Source organism: Lutjanus erythropterus, chromosome 12 (assembly GCF_056507025.1).
Source record: "Lutjanus erythropterus isolate fLutEry1 chromosome 12, fLutEry1.hap2, whole genome shotgun sequence".
Taxonomy (NCBI): Eukaryota; Metazoa; Chordata; class Actinopteri; order Lutjaniformes; family Lutjanidae; genus Lutjanus; species Lutjanus erythropterus.
This window is the reverse complement of record NC_139328.1, coordinates 1,215,333-1,235,428: the sequence shown is the minus strand read 5'-3', so window position 1 is coordinate 1,235,428 and position 20,096 is coordinate 1,215,333. Positions and strand designations below refer to the sequence as shown.

Genomic DNA, 20,096 nt, shown 5'->3' with positions numbered 1-20,096 from the left:
TTGGACTGGGTTATTTCAATGTTACCTTATAGTTTTGCCTTGTTACGTCCTGTCATGTATTTTATCTTTTTTTGGTCTTGTTTATATTGTGTTACATCTTTTATCTTGTGTTTTATCTCGGTACGTCCTGTAACATCCTGTTACGTCCTTATTTTTGTTTTGTTATGTTGTTTTTCCTCTTCATTTTTCTCTTGTCACATCTTTGTTTTTCTTGTTTCGTGTTATGTCCTGTTATGTCTTATCTTGTTTTGGTCTTATGTCCTGTTAAGTCATTTTTGTCTTATTACATCTTTTATGTTTTTGTTTTGTTACATCTTGTTATGTCATGTTCTGCTTGTTATGTCATTTTTGTGTGCCTCATCCTGTTTTGTCTTTTATCTTGTTTTTGTCATGTTACATCTGTGTTACGTTATGTATTGTTACATCGTTTTCATCTTGTTATCTCTGTTACATTGTTTTAATTTTGCATTAAAACTAAAGTAACAAGCCTGTTTTTAAAATGTAAGGAGTAGAAAGTACAGACATTTGTGTTTGAATGTAGAAAGGAAAAATAAAAAGTTTTCACCTCTTTCCTCTGTTGGATAATAAAGTTGTTTTCTGTTCTACAGGATGTTGAGATCAGTTCACTGATGTTTAGAAACACAAATTAAAGATAAATTAAACTCAAATGTAACTTTTAGGAGGAGCAGCAGCAGTTTGTGTCCGTGTGTGTCCTGTTCTGAACCGGTCTCTTGTTGTGTGTAAGGAGCCCTGCAGCCTCTAGAGGGCGCCAACAGACCCGCACTGTGTTCCTGTCTTTGTTACAAGCTGGTTCTGCATGTGTGGGTTAAAGTACAGTGTTACCATTCTGTGTCATGTAACAGAGGAGGTTTGGTATTCCTGCTGTTTACCATGACACCCCCCCCCCCCCCCCCCAACACACACACACACACACACACACACACCACCAACCCCCCACCCCCCCCCCCCCCATCTGCTGTCTCCCCCTCCCAACCTGCTCCCCCCCAACAACCAGCCGGCCCACACCGACCGACATCAAACACCCCTTTGATACGAGATGGCCTTTATGTGTGTGTGTGTGTGTGTGTGTGTGTGTGTGTGTGTGTGTGAGGGGGGGGGGGGGGGGAGTTGAAGGCGTTTCCATACCATAGAAGTAAAGACCTTTTTTTTCTCTCCTCATTATTTATTCTGGTGTAAAATCTGAGGTGGACTCAGGTTATGAAGCTGCACTGAACAAACTCCACAAGGGAGTTATTACATTATCGCACCATCAGAGTTAATGACACCTTTATAAACTGAATATTTAGGATTATTTCAGCCAAGAAAAACAGGTTTAATGTTAAACTAAATATGTTCACAGTGGTTCCATGACTTTCTGATAGTCAGAAACACTTAAGATGTAAAAAAAAACCAAAAAAAAAAAACCTTCAGTCCAACAAAAACATAACAAATGGAATATTTAGAATTATTTAACCAACAAAAGCAGTTTTTATGTTGAACAAAATACTTTGATGTTGATTTAACAATGTTCTGATAGTCAGACACAGAGATGAAAAAAACCCTTAAGTGCAGTAAAACCCTGAATAAACTGAATATTTGGGAATAGTTCAGTCAAAAAAAGACGCATTTAACATTAAACTAAGTATTTTTGTGGTGATTAAATGATATTCTACGAAAGTCAGAGACACTACAGATGTGAAAAAATACCCTATGTGCAACAAAACTAAATATTTAGAATAATTTCAGTCAAGAAAAGCAGTCAAAATAAATATTTAGGTGATGATTAAATGATTTTCTGCTAAAGTCAGAGACACTTGAAACATAAAAAATCACCTTAAGTGCAATGAAACCTGAATGAATGAAACCTATTTAAGATCATTTCAGCCAAAAAAAAGTTGAATTTTATATTAAACTGAATATTTTAATGATGATAATTTGATGTTCTGTTGAAGTCAGAGATACTAAAGTGCATAAATATGATTAAAAAGTCAACAGATTTCCAAACTGTGAGTCCCCGCAGGACTATTTCAGTCAAAACTGACTATTTTAAATGATTTTCTGATCAGGTCAGAGACACTAGAGATGCTAAAAACTACATTAAACATCATTATAAACGGCAGAATCACAAACTATTTCAGTCAAAGAAAAGATTAATTTAACATTAAAGCAAATATTTCCATGGTAACTTGATGATCTAGAGAAAAAGTTGCGTGAGTCTTCTTCAACTGGACAAAAAGAGAGAACCACAGTTGTTGGGGGAATTTTTCAGTTTTCAGAATAAAAGCATCAAAAATTCAGATTCAGTCATTCAGATGAATGGAAAAGTGTGTGTGTGTGTGTGTGTGTGTGTGTGTGTGTGTTTCCAGCTGACCTTTCCACTCATGAATTTTCAGCATCATGTTAAACTTGTTTTATAATTTAAGGTGCTGTTGCTGTCTGCTCTCTCTCGTGGTGTGTTGTGTCATTGTGTTGTGTGTGCGTGTGTGTGTGTGTGTGTGTGTGAGTGTGTGTGTGTGTGTGCTGTGTTGCAGTGCGTCTATAGCTGTAGAAGCTGCATGTGAACGTGAAGCTGCAGACAAAGACAGAGCAGCTTTTGTTCTTCCATGACAGAGAAGGCCTCTGCAGCTCCTGAAATGGCGGCTGGAGGAGAAAGGAGCCGAGCGGGAGGACAGAAAGCCTGGAGCGGAGCTGCAGCTCAGGATGGATCTGGATTCTGATCTGGTTTCATTTTTTTTTTTTTTTTTTGACTTTGAGATAAACTAATTTATCATCCTGAGAGGCACAGACACAGTTTTACATTTATGTGAGATCTGAAATCAGCCTGAACAGACAGTTTGGTTAAATTCCTGCTGAGTTTGATGGAAAAACAAAAAATGAAAGTGTGTCAGTGCTGAATCACAGCATGACCACGACAACACACTGAGCAAACGCATGAAGTGTGTTAAAGGCCTCTGTGAAATCAGTCTGTACACACACACTGTACCTGCCCACAGACCAGAATACACACATTCTTTACTCCAGTAGAAGTACAGGTACATGTGTAAAAGCAGAAGTACTGATTCAACTTGTTTACTGCAGTATAAAAGTACAAACTTGACCTCTTGTTATGTCATGTTCGTCCTGTTATGTCTTTTACACCGTTTTTATTTTGTTACATCTTTTATGTCATTTTCATCTTTTTATGTCTTTCATGTCATTCTTGTCTTGATACATCTTAACACTTTATTTTTGTATAGTTACATTTTGATACGTCATTTTTATTTAGCTACATCATTTTCATTTTGTGATTTGGGGAGTAACTGATTACACATGATGGGATTACATTTAAAAAAAAAAAAGGTAACTATAATTACAAAAAAAAAGAAGTAACCAGATTGCTGTTACCCTCAGTTACAATGGGGATTTTTATCAGGATTACAATTTAAAAATACATTTTTAAATAAAAAAAAGAAAAGAGAAAAATGCACAATGAGCAAAATTAGCTTCATAAGTCTCACAAGATCACATTGGCCATAGTGTTACCAGCTAATCTCACAGTCAGTTCCATAACAACTAATGTTAGCTACACAGACAACCGCTAATGATAGCTACACGGACCAAATGCTAATGTTTGCTACACGGACCAAATGCTAACATTAGCTACACAAACACACTGCTAATATTAGCTACACAGACCAACTGCTAATGTTAGCTATACAGACCAACTGCTAATGTTTGCTACACAGGCCAAATGCTAATGTTAGCTACACAGACAACCGCTAATAATAGCTACACAGACCAAATGCTAATGTTAGCTATATAGATCAACTGCTAATGATAGCTACACAGACCAAATGCTAATGTTTGCTACACAGACCAACTACTAACATTAGCTACACAGACACACTGCTAATATTAGCTACACAGACCAAATGCTAATGTTAGCTACACAGACCAAATGCTAATGTTTGCTACACAGTCCAAATGCTAATGTTTGCTACACAGACCAACTGCTAACATTAGCTACACAAACACACTGCTAATATTAGCTACACAGACCAACCCCTAACATTCGCTACATAGAACAACCGCTAATGTTAGCTATACAAACTAACTGCTAACTTTAGCGACATAGACCAACCTGCTACTGTTAGCTATCAACTTTTATATCTCCACCATATCCACCATCCACTGTATCAAAGCAATGAAAGAGCAGTCACACGGATTAAACACGTTAGCTGACGCGACCTTTAGCTACTGACCTTTAGCTTTTTTAGATTAGCTGCTTTGTGTCTGAAGTGCGTCTACCCGACAACATTTAGCAGCTGTTTGAAGAAATTGTTTAAACACTAAAGTTATGAAAAACAAATATTGATGGTAAACATGTCATATTTTACAAGTACAGTAAACAGTAACTGATACTGGTGAAAGTCCACCGACTTCCTTAGAAAATCATGGAACTTTGTGAGTTGCTGAGTTTGGAGAAACTATAAACTTTAAGAAACACTGTTTCTTCATTTTTAATTATTTGCACCATCTTGTAAATATGACAAATGTCCTACATGAAGTTAATTTTTCTTTTTGTACAAAAAACATTGTGTCAGTTTGACCCAAGCTGTCACTAAATGTGTTTATTTGCTTACAGAGCAGAAATGTGAGATCCACAAGTTCTCATCAGAAATGATTGTTTTTCAGCAGCTAGTTGTGAATATTTACACCTCACTTGTAAATAGAAAACTTTAAATTAAGTAAGCTTCAGTTTGAGCCCAGGATGACTTTTCTAACTTCAAAATTACACTTGATATGGAAGAAAATCTTCACTTCAAATCAGATTAAGGGTTAGCATATTTCTTGTGTCTCTAATACCTGCTGTGAACTGATGTACTCAGTGGTGTCCACTCGTGATCAGATCACCCAAGATGCACTCTGACACCAGGTGTGAACGGGCTAATAGAAACACTCTGACTGCAGATGTGGTTCCACGACACTTCATGCTTCATTTGAAGCTTGCTGAAGCCTTTAAGGCATGAAAAACCTTCGGTTTGAGGAAATGAAAGCTGCTTGTCGTGATCAACCTACAGCAGCCAAAAAACACACATTTCACATTCAGTTCTGGATCTGTGCAGAGGGAGAAGTTTCACATCGTTTATCTGCAGATAAATTCATCCTCACATCCAGTCAGTTTTGTTAAAAACTGCAGCAGAACCACATTTTCTGTAGTTAAAGTCACATGTAGTTTCTGTTTTGCTTATCAAGAAAAAACACTTGTTTCCTTTATTTAGAGGCAGAACTCAGATCCTTCACTCACACAGAAAGTTTAGTATTTTTTAACCTGGACTAATAAAATTACTTTTAGCTAACACTACTGTTAGCGTTAGCAAACACTGCCATTAGCTACTGTTAGCGAACAGGTCCTAACCTTGGTCACCATGGTTTCCAAACAGTTTATATAGGGTCTGACCCTTTAAGTAAAAGTACTTTGTTATAAGTAAAAATCTTAATTTTAACACTTTACTTCAGTTAAGATAAACTATCTAACCATCATAATGTTTGAATGTCTTTGTTACTGTCAGAGGAAAACCTCTGATGTACGACATAACCACATTGTTCCCTGTGAGGGGGAAAACCTTGTATCTCCAATTTTGGGAATTTCCCTGCTTACAAGTCAAACAAGACGAAATCAAAAGCAAAAGAAGAGAGAAGACAGAAAAGGAAGTAAAGATAATATTATCTGCAATCTACAGAACAACCAGGAACTTCAGCCGTCACATCAGTGCAGTGGAGGCTAAAACACAACACTTTCTGACTGGACTTTGGTGGAGAAAAAAGTCAAGTTTCCAGCAGCTGATTCAGGCTCTGACAAACATGAAGAGACATGACGATCCATCTATCACTGACGGATCAAACACACACACAAACACACACAAACACACACACACACACGCCCTCCTTCATAATAGCCAGTAAGTCTGAGTTTCTAAAAATAAAGGAGTCGCCCTGTGAGACTTGGAGGGGAAACACAGTCACTCCCTGCTGGAGGCTTTTTGGTGGCTGGAGGTTTGAGACGTTTCCCCTCCGACCATATAAGGAGTCCTGAGTACAGGAGTAGGAGGAGGAGGAGGAGGAGATGAAGGGCGAGGAGTCCTGAGAAATACACAAACATGAACACAACAGCTACTGTGTGTGGGAACGTTTTCTTAAACCGAGTTGAAAATATTTTTCAACTTGGTTTGAAAGATATTTACAACTTTTTTCACAGACGTTTGGTTCATTTTTGACGGTCTGTTCTCTAATTAAAAAACTTTTATATTACAAGATCAGCTTGGTTATATTTTTCTTCAAGTTCAGAGTGAATGTTTCTCCTAACAAATATCATGTGTTCATATCTTCTTCCTCTGAGCCACAGAGCTCCACTGTTGTTCATAACTATTAAAAACACATGAGTGAGCCTGACTGTGTCACTGACATGTTCCTTCATCACCGCAAACACACACACTGTAGTTTATTTTGACTCTGTTACACACACACACACACACACACACACACACACACACACACACACACACACACACACACTCCCTGCTCCCACAAACACTCACTCCAGCACCAAATGTGGATTAATCCACTGCTGAAAATAGTCCCCAGCTAACGCTCTCCTTCCTCTTGTTTGTTTGATTTAAACTACAACCAGCAGTTAAATTACTGAACCTTTTTTAAATGTGTATTTGTGTTTTTAATGACTAACGTCATCAGTTAAGAACCAGTGAGACACAAACAGGAAGCCAGACAGATGTTTAGTGACTAAAGACCACTGTTAGTTACTGTTAGCTGACACTAATGTTAACTACTGATTAATTAATGTTAGCTGTTAGCTAGCATTAACATTAGCTACTGTTAGCTAACACTACAGTTGACTACTGGTTAACTGCTGTAAGCTAACTACTGTTAGCTAGCGCTAACATTAGCTACTATTAGTTACCACTGTTATTACCTACTGATAAACTACTGTTAGGTGTTACCTAGCGCTAACATTAGCTATTGTTAACTCCCACTACCATTCATTGCTGGTTAGCTACTGTAAGCTAACTACTGTTAGCTAGCACTAACATTAGCTACTGTTACTACTGAATATTTAGTTTTTAGTAATTTATTTAAGCACAGGATGAATAACTTCCAACTTCACAAAAACAAAACTCACAACCTGATCAACATGATGGATGATGTAAACTTACTAATAAAGTACAAACCTCCTCAGCTGCTTCACACTTCCTGTTCCCACCTGAACGCATTAACACATGACTTTGTCTGTGAACATGTCAGATAAATTTTCATCTGCAATATGGATTGTTTTTAATAATGAAGACAATAACTCCCATGATCCCATGCTACTTCATGATGATGATGATGTCATCAAACTATTTTTTGTCATTGTTTTGATGTGAGAGACCCCTAGTGGCAGAAACTTTATTTATTTATAAATTTAAGAAGAAAAAAAAACTTCACTCTTTGTTAAACTACGCATACTCCTCTTGAGACCAGTCAGATTTATTTTGAGATGCCTTGGGGAGAACCGGAGAACCACGATGGGACCCACTGAGAGAACAATGATGCTACATGTGAGCTGTATATCAGTTTAATGTAAAGCTCAAAGAAGAAGATGTCAGAAAAAAGACCTGATGTTACACTCTTGGAAAAATGGGTTCTAAAAGGGTTCTTCTCAAAGGGCTGAAGTTCTAATCAGAACAATTTAGTTCTGAAACCATTTTTTTGGGAAAAGGGTTTGTCAAGGGTTCTTTGTAAGACTAAAGGTTCCATTAAGAACCCTTTTTATCAAAAGAACCCTTTTTGAAAGACAGTTCTTCAAAGATTGTTGGAATCCTCAAAGAACTTTTTCATCAAAGGTTCTGTGCACCACAACACCTACAGGTTTTCAGTAGAACCCGCTGGGTGGATTCTAGTTAAGACCCTCAGAATATAAAAGGGTTCTCAACTGAATCCTGTGAGTGCGTTCTACATAAAAGGCTTAGAATGTAAAAAAAGGTTCCTGGTTAGAGCCCCTGGGTGGGTTCTTGTTAGCACACTTAAAAGGTGGAAAGGTTTTTGATAGAGTCCTCAGGGATGGTTCCTGGTGGGACCATTACGTATACAAAAGTTCTCTGCAGAACCTGTCATATGAGGTTCTCATATGAGGTTCTGGGTGGAAACTCCACAATTGACTCCAGCTATAGAACTCTCTGACAGCTTAGCCACACAGACCAACCGCTAACATTAGCCATACAGACCAACCGCTAACACAGACCAACCGCTAACATTAGCTACACAGACTGGCTGCTAACTTTAGCCACACAGAAATCCAGTTAGCTACAACCACGTCATAGACGTCTATAAAACTGCTGACAGGACACCTGAAACTACAAACAAGCTGAGTTATGTTTGTCTCCATTATGAATTTTTGATCCATGGAGGTTTGACTTCTGTAAAACTTTCCTTGAGCTGAAAAAAAGCAGTTTTAAAGTCTGTGACCTCTCTGCAATGTAAAGTCCAGCGTCATGTTTCAAGTTACTGACACTCGTTTCTTATGAATTTCTTGAGAAATACGATAGAACCCCGGTCATCTCCCCTCAGTGAAAACCCTCATGTCCCAGCAGCAGCAGTCGGGCTGCATTCAGCGTCTTCCTGCTCAGGATAAAAAACAAATATTTGCCGTTGGTCGGCTTCGGGGCGGAAATGTGAAGAATGAGGAAGTGCTGGTGTGTTTGTGCGGAGCGAGGCGAGCAGGTCGGCCTGCAGCCCCTGAAACATGTCGGCCGGCCCAGATCGCTCTGCACACTTCCTGTTTTTCTCTGCAGCTTCTCATTCGATGTGAAAACAGAAACATAAAATCCCCCTCTGTGACTGCTGGAGGCTGACGGTGAATCAGAGCAGTGAAAGTGATGACGGGCGTGAACAGACTGAGAGACTGATTCAGCTCTAAAAATACAGCAGTCGTACATTATTACAGATTTATATGATGTAAAGAGTCCACACACTCTGTACCCCAGAAGAAGTACAGATACTTCTGTAAAAAACACTCTGGTAAAAGTAGAAATACTGACTCAATCTGTTTACTGCAGTACAAGTGTAAAAGTACAGGCTCTGACATGCACTCAGTGTAAAAGTAGAAAGTAGAAGTAGAAATTTCTACTGACTGAGTCCATGTAAAGTGTCTCTATTTCGGCTTCTTACATCTTTTATGTCATTTTTGTTTTGTTTTGTCTTTTACATCATTACATATTTATTATGTGTTTGACATTGTTTTCATCTTGTTACATCTTTTATGTTGTGACACATTTAATGCTTCTTTTAGGTTTTTTCTTTTTTACATCTTTCATGTTGTTTTCATCGTGTTACTTCTTTTAGGTTGTTACATCTTGTTTTATCTTGTTACGTCTCACGTTATTTACGATGAGATCTTTTCATCATGTTTTTTACATTGTTTGTTACATTGTTTTCGTCTTTTATGTCATTTATTCCTGTTATGTCTTCTAACTTGTTTTTGTCTTGTTACACCTTTTACATTGTTTACATCTTGTTGCGTCGTTTTTGTTGTGCTACTTCTATTATGTTGTTTTCGTCTTGTTACGACTTTTATATTGTTTCTTTGTGTAGCCATTGCATGGTTAAAAATGAGTACTGCAGTCTAAATGAAGAGTTGGAAGCCATGAGACCGTTGAAATTACTGTTTACTGTACGATCTTTAGTTGAGTTGAGTTATTTCACCCTGCCCCTCCTCCTCAGACATAGCAGAAACAGACAGGCTGCAGGAACACTGCAGGAACACTGCAGGAACGCTACAGGAACACTGCAGGAATGCTGCAGGAACACTGCAGACACACTGCAGGAATACTGCAGGAACGCTGCAGGAACACTGCAGGAATACTAGAGGAATGCTGCAGGAATACTGCAGGAATACTGCAGGAACGCTGCAGGAATACTAGAGGAACGCTGCAGGAATACTGCAGGAACGCTGCAGGAATACTAGAGGAATGCTGCAGGAATACTGCAGGACCACAGGATGTGCACAACCTCATAAAATGACGATAACAATTGATGACGAGTCTTCCACTGTCAGTTGATCAGTTGTTTATAACTCTGTCAGTTGTCTGTTGAAGTAAAATTCAGTCTGTTATACTGAAAACAAAAAGCAACTGCTCTGAAAATACTCACTGTCTCACTGCTGCCAAACTCCATTAACCTTTTGATCAATTTAACTGTTATAAACATCTACTACCTCTAATTATTAATGATTTCTAATGACTCATAAACAGACACTGACTCATTCAGTGAACATTTGATATTAATTTGAACTCTAGTCAAACAGACAAACAAACCCAGTTATCTCAATCTGGAATATAAATTTCAAAGGACGACATCATGGCGGCAGCTTTCAAGTGAAGCGAGTATTTTAACTTCATGTTTCCTTGATCTCTGACACACTGTGGTCATTTTATGATTTATTACAATAAATATATTAGACGTTTCCTCTTTAACAAAAGGATTCATTTTATTTAACATGCTGAACATAAAACGACGTGTGTGCTCAGACTTTCTGATGCAGCTGCTTCTCATTGCATCGGTCTGCAGAGGACATCGTGGATCACATGACCGACGTCTCTTTATATTTTATTGTTTCTTGTGTGAATGAGAGGAAAGTTTATCATCAATGTGTCGCTGCTGAAAAGGTCAGAAGGTCACCAGAAATAAATAATTACATTTAGTGCAAACGAGTTTCATTTTAACATGAGGAGAAGCAAACTGCTGCTGCAGCTCGACCTCACTGAGGTTATCAATCGATACGACCGCCTCCCTGCCTGCCTACACACACACACACACACACACACACACACACACACACACACACACACACACACACACACACACACACACGCTCTTCAGTGGAGGGGTGGGGGCTGTCGGGGGGGAGGAGGAGGTAATCTGAGATGCATTTCAAGTCTCATAAAGCAGCAGACTGAAGACCACTGATTGTTTCTTCTGGGTCCTAATGTCCCACCCGTCAACTTTCAGGTCTCACCTTTATTCCTCTCTCCTCCTGCACCTCGGAACACATGTGATCTCTGGTGTTCTCACGGTTCTTTAAAAAGGATCCAGAGAACAACCGAACAGTTCTGCTCAAAGTGCAGTGAGCTCAGAGGCTTCCTGCCTCAGGAAGAAATCAGGTTTATATCGGCCTTCTGCTGATCTCTTTTTCTCCTTCCTGAAATCATACGGACGTCGTCAGGGAGGTTTAGTTTGGACTAAAACTAAAACTAAAATTTGTCCCCACTTTTGAAACATTTTACCAACAGCACAGTCTTTTTCCGACCTTAACCAGGTCCTATGACTTACATAAACATAAAGAGGTGAAGGTTAAATGTGGAGTCACACAAGGGTCTGAAACGTTTCATTTAAATATTAATGATAGTATATATATATATAAGAAGTATCAAACATATTGCGGTTTGATTTGTTTGCTGATGTGGTTTGAGGCAAATAAATTAATATTTGATTTATTGTTTTAGGGAATAAAAAGGAGGATGTGAGTCACTTCTATTAAATATGAAAAGTAGTCATTGATGTGTGATGCACATGGCCTCTTTATGTGATCAAGTATCTGACTGAAGGTATTTAATTTATTCTCACTGACTCCAACATAACAGAAAAAACATTGTATGAAATGCTCTTTACATTATTTTACATTCCATAATTTTTTTGGTCAATTATATTTTTAGGTGTATGAAAGTACAGACTGAAACACGGTGAACAGGGAAAAATAAAAATAAGAACAATATATACAGTGTAAGGAGATTTACATCACCGCACAGAGAGAATATTCATATTACACATTGAATGATGATACACCTGACTGAAGTGTTGAATATTACACACTGAAATCAAAAATTAAAAATTCACCTGCCAGAAATATTTCACAGCATGAAGTGACAACGGGAGCAAAAAGTGTAAAGTTGATTTTTTTTTTTTCTTCACAACAGTTTTAAAAAATAAAGGAACTACATTTAGTGGAATCACCACAGTGTTGTTTTACATATTTATTTTTTTATATTTTTTTATTTTTCTGTTCTTATTATAAACTTCATGAAACACTGCCTATGATAACCTTTTATTATTCTTCTATTCAGCAAATGTTCCACATGAATTTCTTTCTTTCTTTGTGTAAAAACATTTCGTCTGTTTGTCCAGAGTGTTGGCTTCACTGTTCTGCTCTACAAAGGAAAAAGTAACTTCATTTTTTGTCAAAAGTTACTAAGAATCATTTTTATGACATTAAAGATATCCTTTGTCATGTGGACAAATATCTTCTCTCAGATCTGTTGCAGTTTGGACAAAATAAGGTCAAAATTACAGAAACTATATATATATATATATATATATATATATATATATATATATATATATATATATATATATATATGTATAGAGAAAGAGAGAGAGAGAGAGAGAGAGAGTAACTTCAGTTACTGTATTCTAACATTTCAAATACCTGAAAGAAACTATGTGCATTATTTTTGATTATTTTTAAAGCTAAAGTCATCAGATCAAACAGAAGTTTCTGCCTTTTGCTTTGGTTTGACCCAATATTTTTTGGTATGACCCAATATTTTTTGGTATGACCCAATATTTTTTGGTATGACCCAATATTTTTTGGTTCGCTCTGCAAAGGCAGAATACAGGAACTTCCAAATAAGGTCAAAGGTCAAATCAGAAGTCAGGATTAATATGTAGAAACTATAACCTGATATAAAGATATAAAACTGACACATATACAATTATATTATAATTATTATTGAATCGCTGCTTAAAAACATCAACACATTTTCTCTTTGTGAATAGATGATGTAGCTATGTGTTTATTTGCATGTGGAGCAGGTACATGTTAGTACCAGGTGTAAACAGACTCTCAGTACGAGAAACAGTACACAAAGGAAAACTGCTAGCGTAACTCTAAAAGTTTGGACTGCTCCTTTAAAGCGACACTTTAAATCTGTGGTCAGCCGGAGGAAACGAGCTCCAGGTTGTTTCGGTGGTAATATTTGGTAAAAGTTTAGTCCCTCCCACTGAAAAATGAAGCTGCAGATATTTTACTTTGAGGCCTGAGATGGTTTATGAAGTCGGCGGCGGTGGTTTGTGGCGTTTCAGACAGGAAACTTTATGAGGGCGTTCAGCCGGAAACTCCCCTCTGCCCACAAACAGGTTCCTGCTGGTTTCTGATGCACCTGAAACCCCCTCTTGTCAACCGTCTCTGTCAGGAGGATCAGCAGAAAACAACATTCACAAACCAACAAAGAAGAAGAAAAGAGCTTCAGGTTTCTCAGGTGAGAGTGAAGCTGGAGGCGACGTTTCCCACAGCGACGCCACGTCACTGAACACAGCACGAAACCTGAGAACTCAAGTTTCTTTGTGTTTTCAACTACAGCAGGAGGATCACATGTTCATCACATGTTCATCATCAGTATGAAGAAATGAAACACGCTGATGATGTCATATTTTCTACTCTGTCATGTCGTCACACTTTTTTCTAATCTTAGCGTAGCATTAGCATTTTTAGTATGTTTTTGGTATGTTATAGATTAAAGCAGGGGTCTTCAGGGGTCTGACAGAGATGAAGTAGAGATGGAAGTTCTACTGCATCATTGAATATTTTCATGTCTTCACTTGTTTACTTGTAGCTGCTGGGGAAACAACAACAACAACACGGCTAGTGTTAGCTTTGTTAGCATCACTCTCTGCACTGTGCTTTCCGAGGCGGAGGGTCTGTCAGAGTGTCTGTACCTTTGGGATAACGAGACGCCTCATTGGACGATTTGTTTTAATTGGGGTTGCCAAGTGTTTGCTTTTTCCTGAAATCGATCATTGGTAAAATTAACAATCAATTAATCGATTAATCAGACTTATAAAAAATTTTGCATTTACCCCCAAATTTTTCCCTAAAAAGTTTTATTTCCACAGCAACATGTTCTACGTTCTCTGACCACGTCACATCCACCTTTAGAAATGAAGGTTCTAACTAGAACCATAGAGGGTTCTTCAGCTTGTCCCCATAGGAGAACCATTTTTGGTTCCTGTTGGAACTTTTATAAAAGTTCACTTGGAGCCCTTTCAAAGAGTTCTACCTGGAACTGAACATAAAGGGTTATACCTAGAACCATCTGAGAAAGGTTTCACCTAGAACACCCTGTGAGAGGTTCTACAGACAATCCTTTTATGGTACAATGGTTCCATCTAGAACCCTCTCTGGAGGTTCCATTCAGAGCCTTTCTACCTTTCTGAGGGTTCCGACAACAATTCAACCAGGGGGTTCTACTGAGAATGTTTCTGTGTTTCAGAGTAGTTGGTAAAAGTGTTTCAGAACTTAAGAGTGTTGATCTCTGATGTTTAGATAAAACTTGAACCTGACTTATGACTGAAGTGTCCACATATTCGATTTTAAGCCAACAGCCAATCAGAGAGCATTTTCTTCACCTGTGGTTTAAATACAAACTACCAGAGTCTGTAATCCTGCACACGACCAGTCTGACGACCGGTCCCGTCAGTCAGTCCCAGTCAGAGACACAGACACAACATGACATTAAATAATTATTACAGACATTTTGTTCAAACTGTCTTCGACCTGCAGTCGTCAGTCTGACAGACAAAACCAGCGTCTGAGTTACGCTCTGAGATGCTGTGTGAGTAAAAAGCAATCACGCCGCTCGTTTACGTGTCAAACGCACAGAACTCAGTGTGATGGAGGCGTGTCTCTGAACTGGGACACCGAGGTCCCAATCCACCCCCACGCCATTTTTACAGAGGACCGTCACAGAAACTGGGAACCAGGAAGGAGAAGAAGCAGGTTAATTAGCTCTATCAGATCAGCAGAGACAGACAGACAGACAGACAGACAGACAGACAGGAGGACAGACAGACAGACAGACAGACAGACGGACTGGAAGACAGACAGACAGGAGGACAGACAGGAGGACAGACAGACAGACAGACAGACTGGAAGACAGACAGACAGACGGACTGGAAGACAGACAGACAGACGGACAGACAGACGGACGGACAGGAAGACAGACAGACAGGAGGACAGAAAGACAGACAGACAGACAGGAGGACAGAAAGACAGACAGACAAGAGGACAGACAGACAGACAGACAGACAGACGGACAGGAAGACAGACAGACAAGAGGACAGACAGACAGACAGGCAGACAGAAAGACAGACAGACAGGAGGACAGACAGACAGACAGACGGACTGGAAGACAGACAGGAGGACAGACGGACAGACAGACAGGAGGACAGACAGGCAGACAGACAGGCGGACAGACAGATCCTGATGAAGCTGAGGTGTCAGCAGGAGGCTCAGTGGGGGTTTTGAGGACGTTGTCAGGGTGCTGTGACCTTTGACCTGCAGCTCTCTTGTTATCAGCTGTGACAGAACGATGAACGGTCTGAAAACAGAAACTTCAGGATCTCAAAACTCAAAGTAAAGCGTCATGTTTCATGTATTTATTGTTGTTGAGTAAAGTTTTGTAGTTAGTTAAATAAAGTTTTACTTTGATGTTGATGCAACATGTAAACTGTACAACCTTCACTGCTTTGAATATATTTATCTGATATATATTAGTGTACATGTTTATATGTCAGTATTTGTCTTGAGTATTGTATATTTTATTAAAAGAAAAATGCACATCCTGTCCTGTTATTGTAAATTTTTATTTCATATCTTTATTATTATTGTTGTGTTTTATTACTGACTTGTTGTTCTGTTATTTACTGACTGATATTTTTGATTTTGGGGTTTTTTCACATGTTTGTACTTGTACGAATCTTGATCTGATCTCTAAGTTTAGATTTACTTCAGTTCTGTCTTGGTGCTGCAGTTTGTGATGTACATGTATTCATTTCTTTTATTATTATTTTGCTTCTCGGGATGTTTTACCGAACCAAAGTGTGGATATTTGATGACCTTCTGCTCAGATGATGATTCAAAGGGAAAGTTCACCCCAACATCAATAATACATATTTTTCCTTCTATCTGCTGTTTGTCTTCTTCATAGTTCAACTGTGAGCTGCAGAGTTTTGGAGATACGAGCGATAAAGATGTCTGCTTCTCTCCGGTGTGATGTAACCAGACGACACTCAGCTCGTGAAGCTAAAAGAGACAAAAAATACATTTGAAAAACTCACCGGTAATGTTTCTGTCCAGGAATCATGACCTGGTTACTCCAGATAATCCTCAGACTCTGAGCAGCTTCATGGAGGAACTACTTTCTGTCTGAAAGTAGATCTGAAACATTTACACGTAATTAAAATACATCATAAAAGTCAAGGTCTTGGGGTTAATTATTTTTTTGGGTGTAAAAAAGGGAACATTTGGAGATATTTATAGATTATTATGCAGCAGTTTTACTAGTTGAGATTAAACTAGACTACATGAACAAACACTGGCTCAGGACCCACAGGAGGGTCACAGGAGATTTTATTTGGGGCCCCAAATAAATAAGACTATTGAGGAAATTTAAGATTTAAACCTGCAGTACAGCTTTTATAAAGCATTTATTGTTTTCCTGAAAAGAGGAAATAAAAAACAATGGGATGGTTAATTCTTCTTAAATGCATTTATTTGTCATTTCTAAAATTTTAGTGACTTTATGTTTTTAATAAAGTGTCAAGATAATAAAAAGTGATGCAGAAATGGCAGTAAAAATGATCAGGAACGTTCATTTCTTCACACACGAGTCGTGATGGTTTGTTGTTTTTTTTTGTTTGTTTTTTGTCACTTTCACCTGAGGAGCTTCTTTTCTTCCTTTCTTGTTTGTTTTACTCCCTAAACTTAAAAACAAATTAGTATATTTGTAAAAAGAATAACTGACAGCAGCAGGTAGAGACGTTTCATTGCACTGATAACGTGTTAATAAAATCTTTGAGTCCTTGAAAAGACTTTAAAGATCAAGGAAACAAAGTCGGGAGAAAAGTTGTCCAAGTATCTGTGTGTCCATCAGTGAGTCACACCACTTTACTGAGAAAAACTTATCAGGAGAAGTAAAAGCTTTTCACTGTGCACGGTGAACAGATATCTCGTTTCCTGTGGGTAAACAGAGGGAGGTTCACTGAGGGCTTCTGGGTAAAATCACAGACCAGTCGGTAGAGACAGCAGAGGCCTCTGGGAAACCGACCCTCCTTCACGCTCAGTAAACGCGACACATCCCTGCACTGCACTGGAATACTGCTCATGTGTTGTTGTTGTCCTGAAGCAGACACAAAAACTGTCTCTGTCGTGAAAACACACAAAAACTGTCATAAAATGACTCCATGTCTTTCTACTGGAGGACGGAACCATCAGAAAACCCAAACATGTCTGTAAGAGGACGGACTCCTGTTCATGTTTTGTTTGTTACCTTGTTTTTGTCTTCTTTCATCTTTCATGTATTTTCTTTTTGTTATGTCTTTTGTCCTTTTTCATCTTGTTACATCTCTTTTGTTGCGTCTTTTCTGTCTTGTTACGTCTCTTACATCATTTTTATTTTCCTCCGTCCTCTAAGTTTTGTTACATAATTTTTGGTCTTGATACGTCTTTCTTGTCTTGTTGCATCTTTCTTGTGTTGTTGTGTCTTGTTCATCGTTCTCGTCTCGTCCCGTCTGATGTCCTCTGACGGATCCACCAGTCAATCGTCTTTTCTATGTCTTATTGTTTCATCCGTTTTGGTGGAAATCAGTCTTGATGTTGGAAGGCGGCGCACAATGATGCAAAATAACAATAATCAATTAAAACACAACTAAAAATAGTAAGAGTCAAAGTAAAAAGTTGTCAGAAAAATAAAAACTCTAGTAAAGTTATCTTCAGTTACCTGAAAACTCCACTTAAGTACAGTAACAAAGTATTTGTACTTCAGTACTTCCCTCGTCTGGTCTTGACTGAGGCTCAACATTTTTCTGACATTCCTCACCGCTGTGTTCTTCAGTGAGTGTCTGAAACGTCTGCATGAAACCAGGAGCAGCTGAAACAGACTCCTGTTTCAGTATGAAGGATGTGACATGTGTCTCTTCTGAGACACAGACGACAGTTTTTCAGTCCCTGGGTACAGACTGACAGGCTGCAGGCGGGTTTGGAGGAGAGACATTTTATTTAGTGTGGTGTGTAAAAAGTCCTACAGATATATTTCATTTTTCATATTTCACAGCTGAAGTTCGATTTCTGTTGTTACAGAGGCAGTGAAGTTGTGAAGAAGGTACTGCTGGGTACCAAAGTCCAGGTACCGTGATGGTTCAGGTGTGACTGGTACCCGACCCTCGTCACAAACATTTAGTCGGGTTCTCCCATCGACTGAACTCTCTTTGCTCTCGGGCGCCTTCTGCTGGTCTCATCAGGACACAGCCTGTTGTGTTTAGTGACGACACTGCGGAGAGCTGCAGGGCCTCTCCGTCACAACCCAGCAGACCCCCCCCCCCCCATCCCTCCACCCGCCTGGCACGGCACGGCACAGCACCGGCAGCAGATCGCCATGGCGACCAGCCCAGACTGCCGGTCACCGCAGTGTGAGGTCAGTGTTTCCATGGCGATGGAGCAGATGAACGGTAATCCGTCCTTGTTTTTGCACCGTGGAAACAGGACGGGGCGGGTGGAGGCAGAGGGGGGGGGGGCATGTGTTAGCATGTGTGTGATCTCTCTCTCTCTCTCTCTCTCTCTCTCACTAAAGCTGCAGCCTCACACCCCTCCCCTCCTCCTCCTCCTCCTCCCTCCCTCCCACCTCTTCCTCCTTCCTCTTCTCGCTCTTAATAGCGAATTTGCAATCATGCACTGCAGATCAGGCAGGAACCAGCGGAAGATTAAAAGGCGCTGATGATCTGGAGCAAAAAAAAAAAAAAAGAAAAGAAAAAACGAGGTCACTGCAAACCGGCGGCATTTCACTGCTGCTGCTGCTGCTGTCAGCCTCTGCAGGGAGGTGAGGGAGCTGCAGCAGCCTGCAGGACACAGGACACGACAGAGAGGACAGGGAAGGACAGAGCTGATAGACAGACATGTTGAGCACAGCTCTCTGACAGAGACGCTCATTTCTCCACAGATTTGTCTTTTCTAATCGTTTGTGCCAAACTAACTGACATCCTGCACTTTTACTCCTGAATGTCACTTATGTTTTGGAACTTCTTTTGTTTGACTGTATTATGTTTTTTATGTTGTTTTATACAGAGACGGGAAGTTACGAAATACAAATACTACTTTACTTTTCCTCCCAACATCTGAACACAAATATCTGTACTTTCCACTTCTTACATTTCCAAAAAGGCTTGTTAATTTAGTTTTTATGTATTTGAGAGGAGTTATTGATTATTTTTATTTTGCATCAAGACTGATTTCAGCCTAAACGTATTGAACAATAACACAGAAAAGACGATTCACTGGTGGATTCATCAGAGTTTATCACAATGTAAAAGATGTAACAAGATGAAAATGATGTGATGAGACAGAAACAACTTAAAACACAACACAAAAATGTAAAAATTCAAAAACAACGTAAAAAGAAAAGAAAACAATGTAAAATACATAATAAGGCAACACAAAGTAACAAGATGAAAGCAACGTAAAAGACAAAAACAATATAACAATGAAAATGATGTAAAACAAGACGAAAAAGACGCAACGTGAAACAAAATTAAGTAAGAAGACAAACACGTGTTGAAGACGTAGCAAGACGAAAATGATGTCAAACATGTAACAAGATGATGATGAAAATGATGTAACGAGACAAAAACGACTTAAAAGACTTAAAAAATACGAAGTAACAGGACAAACGCAAAGTGACAGGATGAAATTTATAGAAAAGACACAACAGACCAAATGTGAGAAAACAAACACGATGTAAGGAGATAAAAAAAAGAAGTAACAGGTTAGAAATGTCCTTCAGAGGACGACTTTTTACTTTGAGGACATTTCAGAGCCTGAACTTTTTCACTTTTACTGCAGTAAACAGGTTGAATCAGTACTTTTACTGGAGTAAAGACTGTGGACTGTTTGTCTACGTCTTTATTTTCACTGCATCAGTCATGATAATAAGTTTTATATAATTAAATCAGATAAA

General features: G+C 38.8%; 1 long non-coding RNA gene across 3 annotated transcripts in view; it reads right to left on the bottom strand.

Annotated features, from left to right (window-relative positions):
* The window catches only part of LOC146317256 (uncharacterized), a 33,442-nt gene that overhangs the window by 5,324 nt on the left and 8,022 nt on the right, over positions 1–20,096 (bottom strand). The window contains exon 3 of one of the 3 annotated variants that reach the window (XR_014771664.1): positions 18,753–18,864. The exons of the other annotated variants lie outside the window; for them this stretch is intronic. This is a non-coding gene — a long non-coding RNA (uncharacterized LOC146317256). Of the gene's footprint in view, positions 1–18,752; positions 18,865–20,096 lie in introns of those variants that run through there. 3 annotated transcript variants of the gene reach the window in all.